At 36.3% G+C, this 14,583-nt stretch overlaps 1 long non-coding RNA gene across 1 annotated transcript; it reads left to right on the top strand.

The window, feature by feature from the left end:
• Window positions 1-221: 221 nt before the first annotated feature.
• On the top strand, window positions 222-1,414 carry LOC145106741 (uncharacterized). The gene is made up of 3 exons (XR_013707646.1): window positions 222-731; window positions 956-1,063; window positions 1,148-1,414. It is a non-coding gene; the product is annotated as an uncharacterized LOC145106741 (long non-coding RNA).
• Window positions 1,415-14,583: the final 13,169 nt, after the last annotated feature.

Below are 14,583 nucleotides of genomic sequence, written 5' to 3'. Positions count from 1 at the left end.
GTATAAACCCCATCAACAAAACCAGCCCCATCATCTTCCCCTACCTCCACAACAATCCCATCCACACCGGTTTCTTCTGAACAACAAGACATACAGCTAGAAGGATGCATACATGTTAAAGTGTGGGAGAATGCGTAAGCTAACATACTAACTGATTTTCATTTTTGTGTTTAAGTTTGATTTATTCATATCTATTTGCTATTTTTTTGTAGGTTATTACCTTCAAATAAATGTTCATCCATAATTAAGAAATCATTCCTAGACAAAGTGGATGAAAATGGATATAAGTGGGTAACTATAAGCGAAGAAATAAAACTGTTTTATTGGGAAGAGTTTCAGATACAAGATTTTTATATATATATATTTTTATGTAATTATTAGGCATATCATTCAATTATTATAACTCCATAGTTTTTATGTATTGTACAAAAAATGTCAGTGGGATGTTGCAGTTGGTGACTCAGTAGTCAAAGCTACTTGGGAACACAAGGCCAAAGAAGGATATCGCCAATATATCTATGACATAAGCACAAGAAATCCAACTCGTGAAAAGCCATGCCACATAGAACAACATGTGTGGAATGCTTGGAATGCAATCTGGAACTCAGAGGACTTCAAGGAAAAATCAGAGCAAAATAAAAAAAAATTAACGTAAAGGTGTAGTGGGTGGAAAAGCCCCACCTACTCATAATGGTAGATCGCCTTCACATCAACAAATTGCTGCTGACATGGTAAGTGTTTTTTAACCGTTAATATCATTTTTAGCTTCTTATTTTCATTTTTAGTTATTATTACTTTATAAAAATGATTATAGCATCCTCAAAATATCTTAGTAATATAACCTCGCTCTTGGTTTATTACTGGTTAAATCAAAGTATTATAGCCTAGTCTTATTATATATTTCTTTTGATACACCTTTTGGGTGAGATTTGACATATGTATGGTATTAATGTAGGAGGAATATACAGGACAAGCTCCTTCATGCTATGATGTATTCATGTTTACCCATACTAAGGATCATGACGGGAAGACTTTTCAAGTTGACAAAGCTAAAGAAGTTCATGTAAGCTTAATTTTAATTTATTTGATAATATAAGCTTAAATAATCTTGTATAAACTATATATTAATGCAAAAATAACATTGCAGGATTTTTTGGTGTCTCGACGTGCGGAGTTGGCAGTCCTAGGAGAGGAAGTTGATGAAAGTGAACTGTTTTATAAAGCTGTCGGAGGACATGACCGTAAGAAAAGAATTTATGGGCTTGGATCATATGGCAGGTCCATTTTTCCTGAAAACTCTTCTCAAACTTGCACTTCACCGCAGACAACTTCTGAAAAACATCATCTTGAGACAAAAATTCAGAAACTAGAGGAAACCATAGAGCAACAAAGGACGGAGTTGAATGATGTGAGAAACATGGTCAATGATATGAGAAACACAAATAATCAGTGACACGTTTTTTTATTGCATGTTTTTGATTTCTAGTTGAGTTTGATTATTAGATTGGTTTTATTGGTGTTTTGGACAAAGCAAAATATAATTCCATGATAAACTATTTTTATTAAGAATTTATGTAATTTTTTTTGTTTATTGCACTTTCATAATGTTGATTTTATTATAAATATGCTTTGGGAATTTTTTTTGTCACTTTTGCATGTATTTTGCTACAGAATTAATCATATCATCAATTTTTGCTATTGTTATTTTTATGGAGTTTCTACGGATATTTTCACAAAGTTATTATGTAGTTGAATTGCTTTGGATTTTGCTATGTAATCTATTTTGTCATATATTTTTTGCAACGGAAGTAGACCGTGGTAAATTTACTATGAAACATTTGTAACACAAGTGTATTGTAGTAAATTTTCTACAAGACATTTGCTACGGAAGTAGAATGTAGTGAATTTACTACGGAATATTTGCTACAGAATTAGGTCATAGTAAATTTACTACGGAGTACTAGCTACGCCATTACCCATAGTAGATTTGCTACAGAAACTAGCTACGAATTTAGTTTGTAGTTAATTTGCGACAGATTTACTACGGATCGGGGCGTAGTTAATTCACTACGGACTTGCTACGGAAATAAATTGTAGTTAATTTGCTACGATGTTGCTACGGATGTAGTCCATATCAAGTTTTCTATGAAATAAGTCCGTTGTAAATTTCGTTGCGAAGGTGCTACGGATTCCGTAACGAACCTTTACTAACGAAGAATTTGCCTACAGAATGGATCCGTAGCAAATTCCGTCGCTAATCAATTTTAACTACGGAATATCATGTTTTAGCTACGGAATTTTTCCGTAGTTATTTCGACTTTTTCTTGTAGTGGTAATACCTTGGAAACTTCAAGTTTGCATGTATAATAGTGAAAACATAGATCCAAGGTATTTAGGGTTGCATGAACACCTTAGGAGTGTTAGTGTGCTCAAAACCCATCAACATACATGACCTACCAAAAATGTGCATGAAACATTTGTGATGTTCTACGAGGACATGATGATCCATGTGGACGTGATGTACCAAGTAGCTGAAGATGCTCCGAGTTCTTGAACATGTTCTAAGTTCTTGAACATGCTCCAAGTTAGTGAAGATGCTCCAAGATAGTCCAAGTGACTTCCGGTTGATCCAAGATAGTGGAGATGGTCCATGATGGTCCAAGAGATCAAGTTGGTGAAGATGGTCCAAGTTGGTGAAGATGGTCCAAGATGATCTAAGAAGACTGAAGATGCTTCAATTATACGTCCAGTTGGTCCAAGGAAGTGGAGATGGCCCATGATGGTTCAAGAGATCAAGTTGGTGAAGATGCTCCAAGGTACTTCATGTTGGTCCAGGTTAATGAAGTTGCTCCAAGAGAATGTAAGATGCTCCAAGTTGAATGAAGTTGCTCCAAATTTGGTCTAGCGCCTGAAGTTGCTCCATGTTGATCCAAGTGCATGAAGTTGCTCTAAGATGGTTCCAATTGGTACAAAATGGTTCACAAATGACCTTTAAAGCTTTTGATCTTTTCCTTCTACTATATAATGGAATGCTCCATGAACCAATACAAGCACATATGTATTTATTGAAAAGGATGGTCCACTTGTCAGAAGATGCTCCACTTGGCTAAGGATGCTCCATGGTGAAGTAAGTGATATTCTCTATCTAACTTAGCCGCTTTTCCTAGACTCTAAGGCATATGATAAACAGAAAGTATGAAATGCATGCATTAAATAATCTAACTTTATGGTGATGTGTGTGCATGTGGATAGAGAAATAATCATAAGTAAGATTAAGACTTAGAAGCATGATAAAATTAGAAGCATTATGGATATAACTTGAAGAGTTATTTACTTCCCAAAATCATAACATGTCTACTTGACTTGATTAAACATCAATATATATATATATATATATATATATATATATATATATATATATATATATATATATATATATATATATATATATATATATGAATGTGTTTTTGTGTTTAGGTCTCGAATTCTCTTGACTAGAGTAACCAAGTAGATGTTTAAGAAAATTCCCTAAGAGTATAAAAGCAAATCCAAGACGATAACGGTTAATTTGATCTTGATCTTAGACAGTCGCTCATAGGAATTTCTCACATTTTACATTGGTGTTTAGTTGGTATGGAAGCAGAAGAGTGTAAAATCACTAAAGTTGAGTTATATCTCTCGCTGTCCCAGCTCGCACTCAGGAGACATTTAGTATGCCTTAATATGAGCTTATATAAATAATGTTAGACACTAGTTCTCATAACAGATATTGATCACACTCAGAATGGTTTCAACATTACTCATATGCTTTCTTCATTCATTTCATTAACATCCACACTCATCTCTCCGTCGGCAATAGTGTAGAGAGGTTTATCGATATCATAGTGTCTTGTGCAACAATGAGTTTTCTATTTGTGAGTGCTACAGTACACCGGGAATCTGAACCGTTGATCTGCATCTTGTGATTTGAGTAAGCTTTAAGAGTGAAGTGTAGCCTTTGAAGAGTTGGATCCTGGAGTTTGATCAACTACTAGAGGGATCCATAAGTATATTCTCATCACAACTTCAGAAGTACTAATGATTTGAGTAACTTCATTCTTCTTTATGTTGCTTTTCATATCTCTACTAGAACACAAGTTTCACATTTTGATTCTTTTTTTTAATTTTTAAATTATTTTTTATAATTTTTGTAAATTTTAATTTCTAAATTTATTTATTTATTTATTTTTTTTAATAAAAACTTGTGCTTCATCTCCCATTAAAAGTTGATGTTCCTTTGAAGTGAACTTGGAGTTCTATTGACACCAGTTGTGCTCTCTTCCAGATTGAGTTTGCAACACTTGAAATTTCTTTCTTGACGTTTACTCTTAGAAATTCGAGGAGGGAGAGAGAGAGAGATAGAGAGAGAGAGAGAGAGAGAGTGAGTGAGAGAGAGAGTGAGAGAGAGAGAGATAGAGAGAGGGGGGGGAAGAGAGAGAAACAAGATCAATTGTAGATGATGAAAAGATAAACTTTAGCATCTTGAATTTGATAGATTTAATGATTGATCTTGTAGTCTTGTCACTATCGTGGTGAAGTGATTTAACTCTAGTTGGGGGAAGGTTGCATATACAACAAGGTGTTGAATATGGAAAATCAAGAATGGGATCGTCTTTGATCATTTCGATATCTGCTCAAGATGAGAACTAAGCATCAAGGTATAAATACTGTTAACCATGTAAGAATACCTATAAAGCCTATGCCCACAGAAATGAAACCACTTGCTAGTGTTGATGAAGTTCAAGTAATCTCACATAAGTTTTTTGTACTGTCCAAATCATCTAACACGTGTCCCAAAATTAGATCTTGGTTTTAGAGGTTAGTCTCAAAGGGAATAATTTTCAACATATAATGAGAAATATTGAAGAGAATTTTCACCTGTATTGGAAAATACATTGCTCCTAACCAATGTTTAATACTAGTACCTGAACGATGTTACAGAAAAAGTAAAATCTTTTTCGAGCTTTCTTTAATCTAAAGTAGAGATAAAACAAAAGAAAATAAAATCTTTTTGGTGTTTTTCAAGTACTTAAAAAATACGAAAAAGAAAGAAAAAATTAATTTTGGTATTTTGAAGTGTGTTTTGATTTTTTTATTTAGAAAGAAGAGAGTAAAACTCAAATGCCTAGAGAATTTGGATTAAGCATGCCAAGTCGTCCTAGAAAGTGTAAGAACTTGGAATCATCCAGAGACTTGGTGAATACATCTGCAGTCTCTTTGTGACAATCCAAATTTTTTTTTGCCTTGTAAGTCCAGCCAATCAATCGAGAGTCAGACTCGTTTCTGCTATCTTTTAGCATTGTTTAGGGTCTGTTTGAGTGTTCTAAGCCTAGTACATTCATGTTTTGGGTTTAGGGATGAGTTAACTTAGGTTCTTCAAGTTGCATTCGAGCCAAACACTCCATCAATAGGAGTGTACGGCCGCACACATGGGTGTACGGCCGTACACTCAAGGTGGCCGTGAACCCATGCCCATATATAAACTATTCCTTCATTACTCTTCATTTCTTACACTTCCAAGTCAAGAAAGTCAATTCTCTCTCAACTATCATCAAACTTTTCACCTTGATCTTCAAAAAAACGTAAGTATTCCTTCCATTGATTAGTTGATACATTTCTTTATCTAGTGAAGATCCATGATTCCATCCATGAAACATCATCAAACTCATGAACATCAAGAGTGTACAGCCGTACACTCTATCTACGGCCGTATACCCTTGTTAGGTTCATAACCTAAGGCCTTAAACACTTGCTAGGTACTTGTTATCCCTTAGAACTCTTGAACCATTGAATCCCTTTGAGTCAAGACCCAAAATGCATCCATTTTGGAGTGTGTACGGCCATAGACACTTGGTGTGGCCGTACACACCTCAAGTCCTTCCAAAATGAAAGATTTGTTCATCCTCTTGTTGTGCATTTGTCACACTAGTTTCCCCATGGATCAAACAACCCTTTTTGCATGTTTTCCATGAGTGTACGACCGTACACTCCATGACAGTACACCCCTTGGCCGTACACTCCATTGTGTGGCCGTAAACCCCTTTTAGTCAATCACATGTGATTGTAACACTTAGTTCAAGTGTTTCCTAGTCCCTAAGGGTGTTTCCTTGCATGTTAGTTGTTTAAAACACTAATTACATGCCTATATATGCCATGATATGTCATTTAGGACTCGTTTGTGTCTCGGGAATTCATTCGTGGAACTTCTCATCCTTATGCGAATCTGTAATTGAATCACCCACATAAGGTGAGTTCATACCCTATAACCAATCTTTTAAATGTCTTTAAATGCTTTTAAGGGGGGGGGGGGAATACAAGTTGAACACAATGATAATTGTGTAAATGCATTTGTGATAACCATCATATTCAAAGGATTTCTTATACCTTATAAGTGATCAAAACCATTTCAAAAACTCTTTTAAGTTATGTTACTTTATAGTTTATAAAACTCCGTTTTTAAAGTACGAGCATAACTCGATAGATAAATGAGTCTTTTCTACAATTCAGAGTCGGTTCAAAACAAATATACTAGTAAGCTATAATAGGTATAGTTTAAGGGTTCAGAACATACTATAAAGAGAAACAGGGAGGAACATACTATAAAGAGAAACAGGGAGGAACATACTATACATATACAAGAATACTATAACAATAATGTGAAACCACTACTTCACGGCTTAGCAATATACTTTTTAGGTCGCGTTTTGTAACCAGAGTCTCCTGGAGGGAGAGCATGAGTTTGTATATAGATCTATACGGGATTGACACCCCACACCTTGCTGCTAGCTACAGTGGGACTTGCAAGTCTACGGGTGACAAATATTACACCATTTCGGCACCATTAGGTCGTCCTGTTATCACGTGTCGTATCAGTATGGTTATAACCACATCACATTTTAAACCTAAATTAACAAACTAGTTTTAAGGTAGTCACTTTTTACAACATTACTGAATACTTTCATCATTTTAAAAAGGGAAAACAGGACAGTCGAGTCTTATTACATTCAGTTAGAAAGGGGCCTATAATGCTAACTTTATGATTCCTCGGTAGATACATCAGGGATATATATTAATCGGGTCCAACAGACAGTAGGATGTGTGCTTTCCGCTTCATTTCCTGTTCCTTGTTTGGTTGTGTGCTTAGAACAGATGCACCCAGTCTACTATCTATTCGATCTTAGCTACATATATATTTTGTATACAGTATGGGTCAGGTCATAGTATACAAATTCAATACACCGTTTTCTAGTTCAAAAACATACTTTTTCTAGATAGAACATTTTGGTAGGCTAAACTAGAAACTTATCAGTAAAGGGTTTAATCCATTTTATTAAACCAGTATAACTTAAAGGACCTTTGGTGGTTAATTTTATAATACCTTAGTTTATACATCAGGGTTATATATAATTAATATCCGATAGACAGTTGGATGTGTGCTTTCCGCCTTACTTCTTGTTCTTTGTTTGGTTGTGGGCTTAGGGTTGATTCACACAATTAACTATCAATTCGATATTAGATTATATATAGCTTTTATAAACAAAGTGATTATAGAAGGAACCATTGTGGTTACCATTTTTACTAAAGGAAATAAGGGTTTTTCTTAAAGAATGTTTTCATCAAATATAAAGAAACTATTACAGTTAACTTCGTGAGTAACAAATGAATACATCAGGGTTATATACAATGAAGATGTAACAAACAATGGGATGTGTGACTTCCGCCTCATTCCTTGTTCCTTGATCCAGGAACTACCTAATAATTATCGGACGTTGGATGGGTCAGAATGAAGATACAATCTTTGCCAACATATATGCCCCTTAGGCATCCTACGACTAGGTCAAAATATGGGAAGAATTACTTAGCATCATTCGATCCAAGGCTGGTAGATGGGTTATATTCGGTGATTTCAATGATGTGCACAGGCCGGCAGAGAGACTCAACTCCGTTTATTGTCGGCGAACTGCAACGAATTTCAACAACTTTATACAGGAAGCAGGATTACATGAATTAAACATGGGTGGACTAAGGTTTACCTACTGTCATGATGGGGTCAAACTGAGTAAACTAGACAGGTTCTTGGTGTGCCAAAACTTCCTCCATTCATTCCCAACAGCTGCTGTAACGGCCCTCCCCCGGGAACTCTCCGATCATAGTCCGCTCACTCTTATCTCTCAATATATTGACTTTGGTCCTCCTCCGTTTAAATTCTTCAATTCTTGGCTTATGATTGATGGTATCGATAACATCGTGCATACGGCTTGGAAGAAATTTCGTGGCTATGGACCTCCAGACGCATACCTTGCTGCTAAACTCAAAAATCTTAAGGAAGCTATTCGGAAATAGCGGAACTCGATCTACCTCGCTGAACAAGACTCTGTTAATAATCTGAAAAAGACTGTGGAGGAACTTGACAGGTTAGCCAAAGTGAGGCCCCTCTTGGAGGCGGAACATATAAAAAGAAACACAAATTTCCAAAAAATCGTTGAAGCGGAGCGGTTGGCAGCCATTGACTTGAAACATAAAAGTCGAATTAAAAGGACTGTAGATGGGGATGAGAACACTAAGTTCTTTCATGGCTGCATTAACAACAAAAACAGGCGCACAAGGCTAAATGGTCTAACAATTAATGGACAATGGTGCACGGAGGCTGGAAAAATCAAACAGGAAGTATTCCAGTTCTACAAAAATAAGTTCCATGAGCACCGGACCACGAGACCAAAACTTATAAATTCCTTGTTTAGCTCACTCTCACCAGAAAGGTCGAATCACATTGAGGCCCCCATTACACGTGAGGAAGTTAAGGAGGCTGTCTGGGCCTGTGGAAGTGACCGTGCCCCGGGCCCCGATGGCTTCACCTTCCAATTTATAAAGACTTACTGGGACATCATGGAATTGGATATCATGGCTTTTGTCAAGCATTTCGAGAGATATGGAAAATTTGCAAATGGATGTACCTCCTCCCACATGTAACATCCCATTTAAATATAATAATTAAATAATAGACCCGAAACCCTGAGAAGTAGTTTTTATTATTATTTTATATTATTATAGCCCAAAAGCAAGTAATAATTATCGGATGTTAGAATTCGGGGGTTAAAAGTGTAAGTTTCGAATTAGTTTTGTAAATATTTGTGAAGGCAGGGACTAAATGGTAACTTCTGGGACTTTATTTGAATAGATTTTAGAGGCTAAGGGGCTATTGGTAAGTATCAGACTTAATTTGTAAAGAATCTCAGGAGGCTGGGTTTAAAAGGTAAATTTCGGACCTTATTTGGAAAGAATAATGGAAGAAGGGGCCCTTTCTGTGATTATGGGATAGATCTTAAAGGATCCGGGTATTTAAGCATAATACCACCGTAAACCCTAACCCTATTTCACTATTCCCATCCATTACCCTCTTCTTCATACCTTCGCAGCCGCCATCTATGCGCCTTAGCGTGAGCTTTCACTGCTCCGGTCACCGGCGAACTCGAGGACGCAAATCACGACCGACTGTTGTCGCTGTCGAAGACGACCTCGCCACCGTTGCTGCACTGCCGACGACGAAGACGAGTTCTCTTTCTTCCTTATGCCGATGCGTCACAGCCACTACTCTCTTCGTCGTAAAAGACGAGAGTTAGACTGATAGGGTGGTCGTGGGAGGGGCGGTTGAACCGGCTGCTATTGGGGTTCGCTGTAGCTGTCGTCTCCATGCGGTTGTTTCGCCACAAGCTGCTGCGGTTAGCAAGCTCAGCCCACCGCCACCGTCGTGCGCCGCTAGGTGGGTTGTGGTGTTACTATTCTGGGTGTGGGTGTGTGTATCTTTGGAGGTGTTTCAAGTGTAGGTCACGTGGGTATGTGTTGTTTGGCCGGAATTCGGAGAAGGCCACCACCACCACCGTGAGGTGGTGGCTGCCACCACGTGCCACCGCCGGCCACCACAAGGTGGCTGTGTGTGTGTGTGTGTTCATTTCCCTTTTAGTGTGTTTATTTTGAGTTGTAAAATGTAATTTAAAAATGGAATAATAAAAGAAATTGAAAACCACCACCTTAGGGTGGTGGCTGCCGCCATCGGCCGCCGTGTCGGGTGGCGGTGTACTTGCCTTGTGAGTTTGATTCGTTTGGGGTGCTTGAAACCCTAATGGGTCTAATGGACCCTAATTGACCTAAGGAAAACCCTAATGGGCTTAATGATATTCTAGTGGGCCTAATAGGCTCAGTAAAGCCCTAATTGACCTTGAAGCCCAACAAATTGATAAATGGGCTAGTATTTGGGTTGGAAAAACCATAATGCCAATAAAACCCTAATTTGGGGAATTAATTGGGACACACGGGAATTATTTAATAACTGGAGATATTAAATAATAATCATTGGCAAAAAAAAATCTAAGCAATATTGGACTTAATGGATTAAGTCCTTAGTGGATTAAGTCATTAATGGGTTAAGTGAGAAACACTTAACCCTAATCATCATTTTATGTGAAACCCTAATTTCACTTGGGCCTTGAGTTGGGCCTTTCCATTGGACCTTGGTGATGGGATTATTAATGGGCCATCCAAGAATAATCATATGTATTAGAATATGTTGTTGGGCTTTAGGGTAAGGCCCATATGAGAGTTTGGGCCCAATTTGGAAAATTAGGCCATAGATGGGCCATTATTTGGGCCTTGATGATTATGAGACATTGGACATTTGAATGCAAATTGTTTGGACTGGATTAAATGGTTGGGCCTTAGGGGAAGACCATGTAGAGAGTTGGGCACAATTTGGAAAATTGGGCCATATGTTCGGCTTTAGCCCATTGGTTGACTATTGGGCCTTTGGAGTGTGGGTTGGACCTTGGGCTTGGAACCCAATTATTAATTGGGTGTTGTTTGATGTTGACAGCTTGGGAATCTGTCAACCAGCAGCTGGAGTTTTGTCTGCGGGACTTCAGCAGTGCGCCAGGTGAGTTATCCTCACTATACTCAAGGGTCTAAGGCACCAAGGCCGACCCTTTGAATTGTTATTTGGTTATGCTATGCTAGTATGATCTTCTAGATCAGTATCCTAGAGGGTAGGATGATATTATTGTTGGATTAATGTCTAAGTCCATAACTATATTTGGTATGTACTTGACCCGACCTGGCATGGTCCATTTGGGTTGCACTTCACCGACCCAATTTATATGGATAGTCTTTTGAGAATAGTATATTTATGATTTATATTAATATATTATAAGTTCTAATATATTAATATGGAATCATATTATTTAATTAGTATTGATCAAGAATTAATTTAGAATTAATTAAGTGATCAAAAAGAACTAATTAAATATGGACTCTTATATATATGGAATGGGCCAAGTTCATTTAGGTTGGGCTAAGCTTTCATGGATGGTCCATGGAGCTTTTAACCCATGGATCCTATGTAAATGAAAGGTCATGGGTATTAGGGTTTACATGGATGTAACCCTAATCCTCCATAATATATAAAGCGGTCCTTGGCTCACAAAATTGGCACAAGTGTGTGAAAATAAGAGTGGGCCGATTTTAATGTGCATACATATTCTCTCAAGTTCTTCCAAGGTGTTTTGGTGATTTGTGATTCCATTTGAGACTTCCACACTATTGGGGCTAAGCTCTTAAAGCTTGAAGACATCAAGCTATATCAAAAGGTATGTCATCTAACTAGAACTTTGTAGTATAGGTGCTTCATAATATGCTAGTTAGGATGAAACCTTGGAATAGTTAATATTTTCATGTATAATAGAGAAAACATAGATCCAAGGTTTATAGGGTTGCATGTACACCATAGGAGTGTTAGAATGCTCAAAACCCAACAGTGGTATCAGAGCCATGGGTTGTTTTCTGTTATATTGATGCAAATGTTTTATTTTCAAGTTGGAAAAAAAAAGGAAAAAAAAAACATGACGTTTGTCAAATTTTAAGATAATTACTTGTTTTGTGAAAAACGAATTATTTGTAAAATTTGAATCATTTGTTATATGAGTTGAATTAGGTCAAATTTAGTAAAAGATAAAATGATATGATTATTTTATTAGTTTTAAAAGTTTGATCTAAATGTTTTAAGGAGTTACAAATTTTGTCATAAAATTTTGGAGCTCAAAAGTTTTTTTTTTAAAGTTGTGATCTTAAGGGTTTTTGAAACTTCCATAAGTTATGGATATGAAAGTTTTTTTAAAAAAAAAAATTGATTCAAAGTTTTTATGGAGTTACAAAATTTGGTGTTAATGTTTTAAAGAATTCCATAACTTGTTCTTAAGTTATGGAACATGGAAAGTTTCATCATAAAACACCATTAATTCCATAAGTTATGGAATCCAAAGGTTTTCAAGAATTACAAAACTTGCCCTCAAGTTTTGGAATTTGAGAAAAGTTTTTTATGAAAAAAAAAATTGAATTCTAAAACTCTTGGGTTTATAACTTAAACAATTAATTAAATGGTTTTAATTTTGAGTTTAATAATTGGATTTATGATGTTTTGTTGAATAGTTCAAATTAACTCTTATGGACTTTATTAATAGTTAATTAAAGCGTTTAATTAAAAGAGTATTATTAATCCATAAATATATGGTTTGAGTTTAATTAAATTAAAAGTCTAGTTTAATTAATAGATTAAACCACCAAGTATTTTAAATGTCTAAAATACACCCTTATACTATTATAATATTAAAAGTTTAATATATTATATGTATAAGAGCAAGTCGTCTTACCATTAGTAGGCCTCATTCACGCAGCCGGTCTATAAGGGGGGTATAAGGTTACTGTCTATAAAATGACAGTTTAATGGGTGTCCACTCTCACTCACCGCTTCCTTGACCGGTGGAGGGTCGTTAGCCGAACAGGTAGGACAAGGACTATAATTATCCCTTCATTATAAGTATAATGATAAATACTAAGTAACTAAACACTTATAAATTCCCAATCTTAGTTACTTAGGAAAATGTGAATAAGGTGCTAATCCATGAAATTACACTTTGCACTTTGTTTAAGCTGTTAGTGGAGCGTGTGTGGTTAACCAACACACTAACCTGGACTTAACAAGGTAGGAAAAGGGTAACTTAATGTTTCTCATAGTATCGTTGGAGCGTGTGTGGTTAACCGGCACATCGATTGAGGGGTAAATATTAAGGGTACCAAGTATATTTGCATGGTTACTTCACACCTTGTTTTGTGATCCTCGGCATCCCAGTCACAAAACCTGAAGGGCACACTCGAGATTGAAACATGCCATTGAAAAGTTCAATGAATCTCAAAAGAATCTAGGAGTTTCAAAACCAATTAAAACCTAATAATACATTTCGTTTATCTTGGTGGAAATTGGTGAATCGTCATTCACCTACCTTCAAATATTTTATAGTTTGGATTATGGCATCCCTCTTCCAAGTTATAAAATAGTTTGTTGGGTCCTAGCCTTAATATATCATATTGGGTGTTATATTAAGGACTTAAATCAACTTTACGTGAATTTCTCCCATTGTTGATGTCTGGTTTAGACAACAATGATCTTCCCAAACCAAGCTTTCCTAATGAATATGACTTCCCGAGTTTGGCTCATGGAAGTCATACTTCTCTTCCTCCACCTCCTCCAATTATTCCCCCTAACCCACAAGTTCAAGGTCACTCAAGCCCTAATGGCAAGCAAGGTCTATGTGTGATCACATCTTAGAGATGAAGTCACATATTGACAAGTCGGGAGAGTTGGGTGTCAAAGTCTTGAGAAAGTTGGATGTTCAATCACTTTCTAAGTCACATAGTGAGTTCCTTTTGGGACTACTATGAAACAGACTATGATATGAACCTTAATGATCATATCTATTTGCTTGGTGCTGCTGAATCAACAATGATTTGGAACGATAGTAAAGCAAATTTGATTAGAAGATCAACTTCCCAAAAACTTTATGGACAATGACAATGGTGACACTGGAAATCCAGAAAAAGCATTCTCTTCCCAATGGAAAGGGATTGGCCATAGTCAACCCGGTTGACCAAATGGTAAAGAGAAAGGCTAAGTCTGAGATAGTCCCATTACCAAAGGGTCCATATGTTTATTTTGCCAAAGGAAGGGGCGTTGATTGCAAAGCTGCCAAATTTACCTAAGGATGTTAAAGTCAATAAGTTTGACTCTACATCAGGTAGAGCCCATTATCTAACTCTGTTAAGTTCTATTCTGAGATCCTCATTACATGATGTGACTGGGTCACATGTTGATGTTTTAAGAATCAAAGAATAGAGAGAAATCTTAAAGGAAGTATATGTTGATTCTGATCGCGAAGGTGGATTTCGATCGCATCAGAATTTTGAGCAGTTGCTTAAGAAGTTATGATATATTGCTAAGGAATAGATAACAACAATTTTCCATGTGGATTGTAAGGATAAGTTTTTCCGCAAAGTTTTAAAATAAAAGAAAACTGTTTAATTTTATTTATTTGAAGTATCCTTATAATGGCATTTGTGGAAAATTGTTGCTTATATGATTCCACTGACAGCAATATTGGAAAATGGATTTGATTCTTTCGTTTGTGGTAGTGTCTAAATTTACCAAATCAGGAAAGTTCCTCA

Source organism: Lactuca virosa, chromosome 1, assembly GCF_052849685.1.
Source record: "Lactuca virosa cultivar CGN04683 chromosome 1, Lactuca_virosa_CGN04683_v6, whole genome shotgun sequence".
NCBI classification, from domain to species: domain Eukaryota; kingdom Viridiplantae; phylum Streptophyta; class Magnoliopsida; order Asterales; family Asteraceae; genus Lactuca; species Lactuca virosa.
Note: the sequence above shows the minus strand (reverse complement) of the source record. Positions and strands in the feature narration are given on the sequence as shown.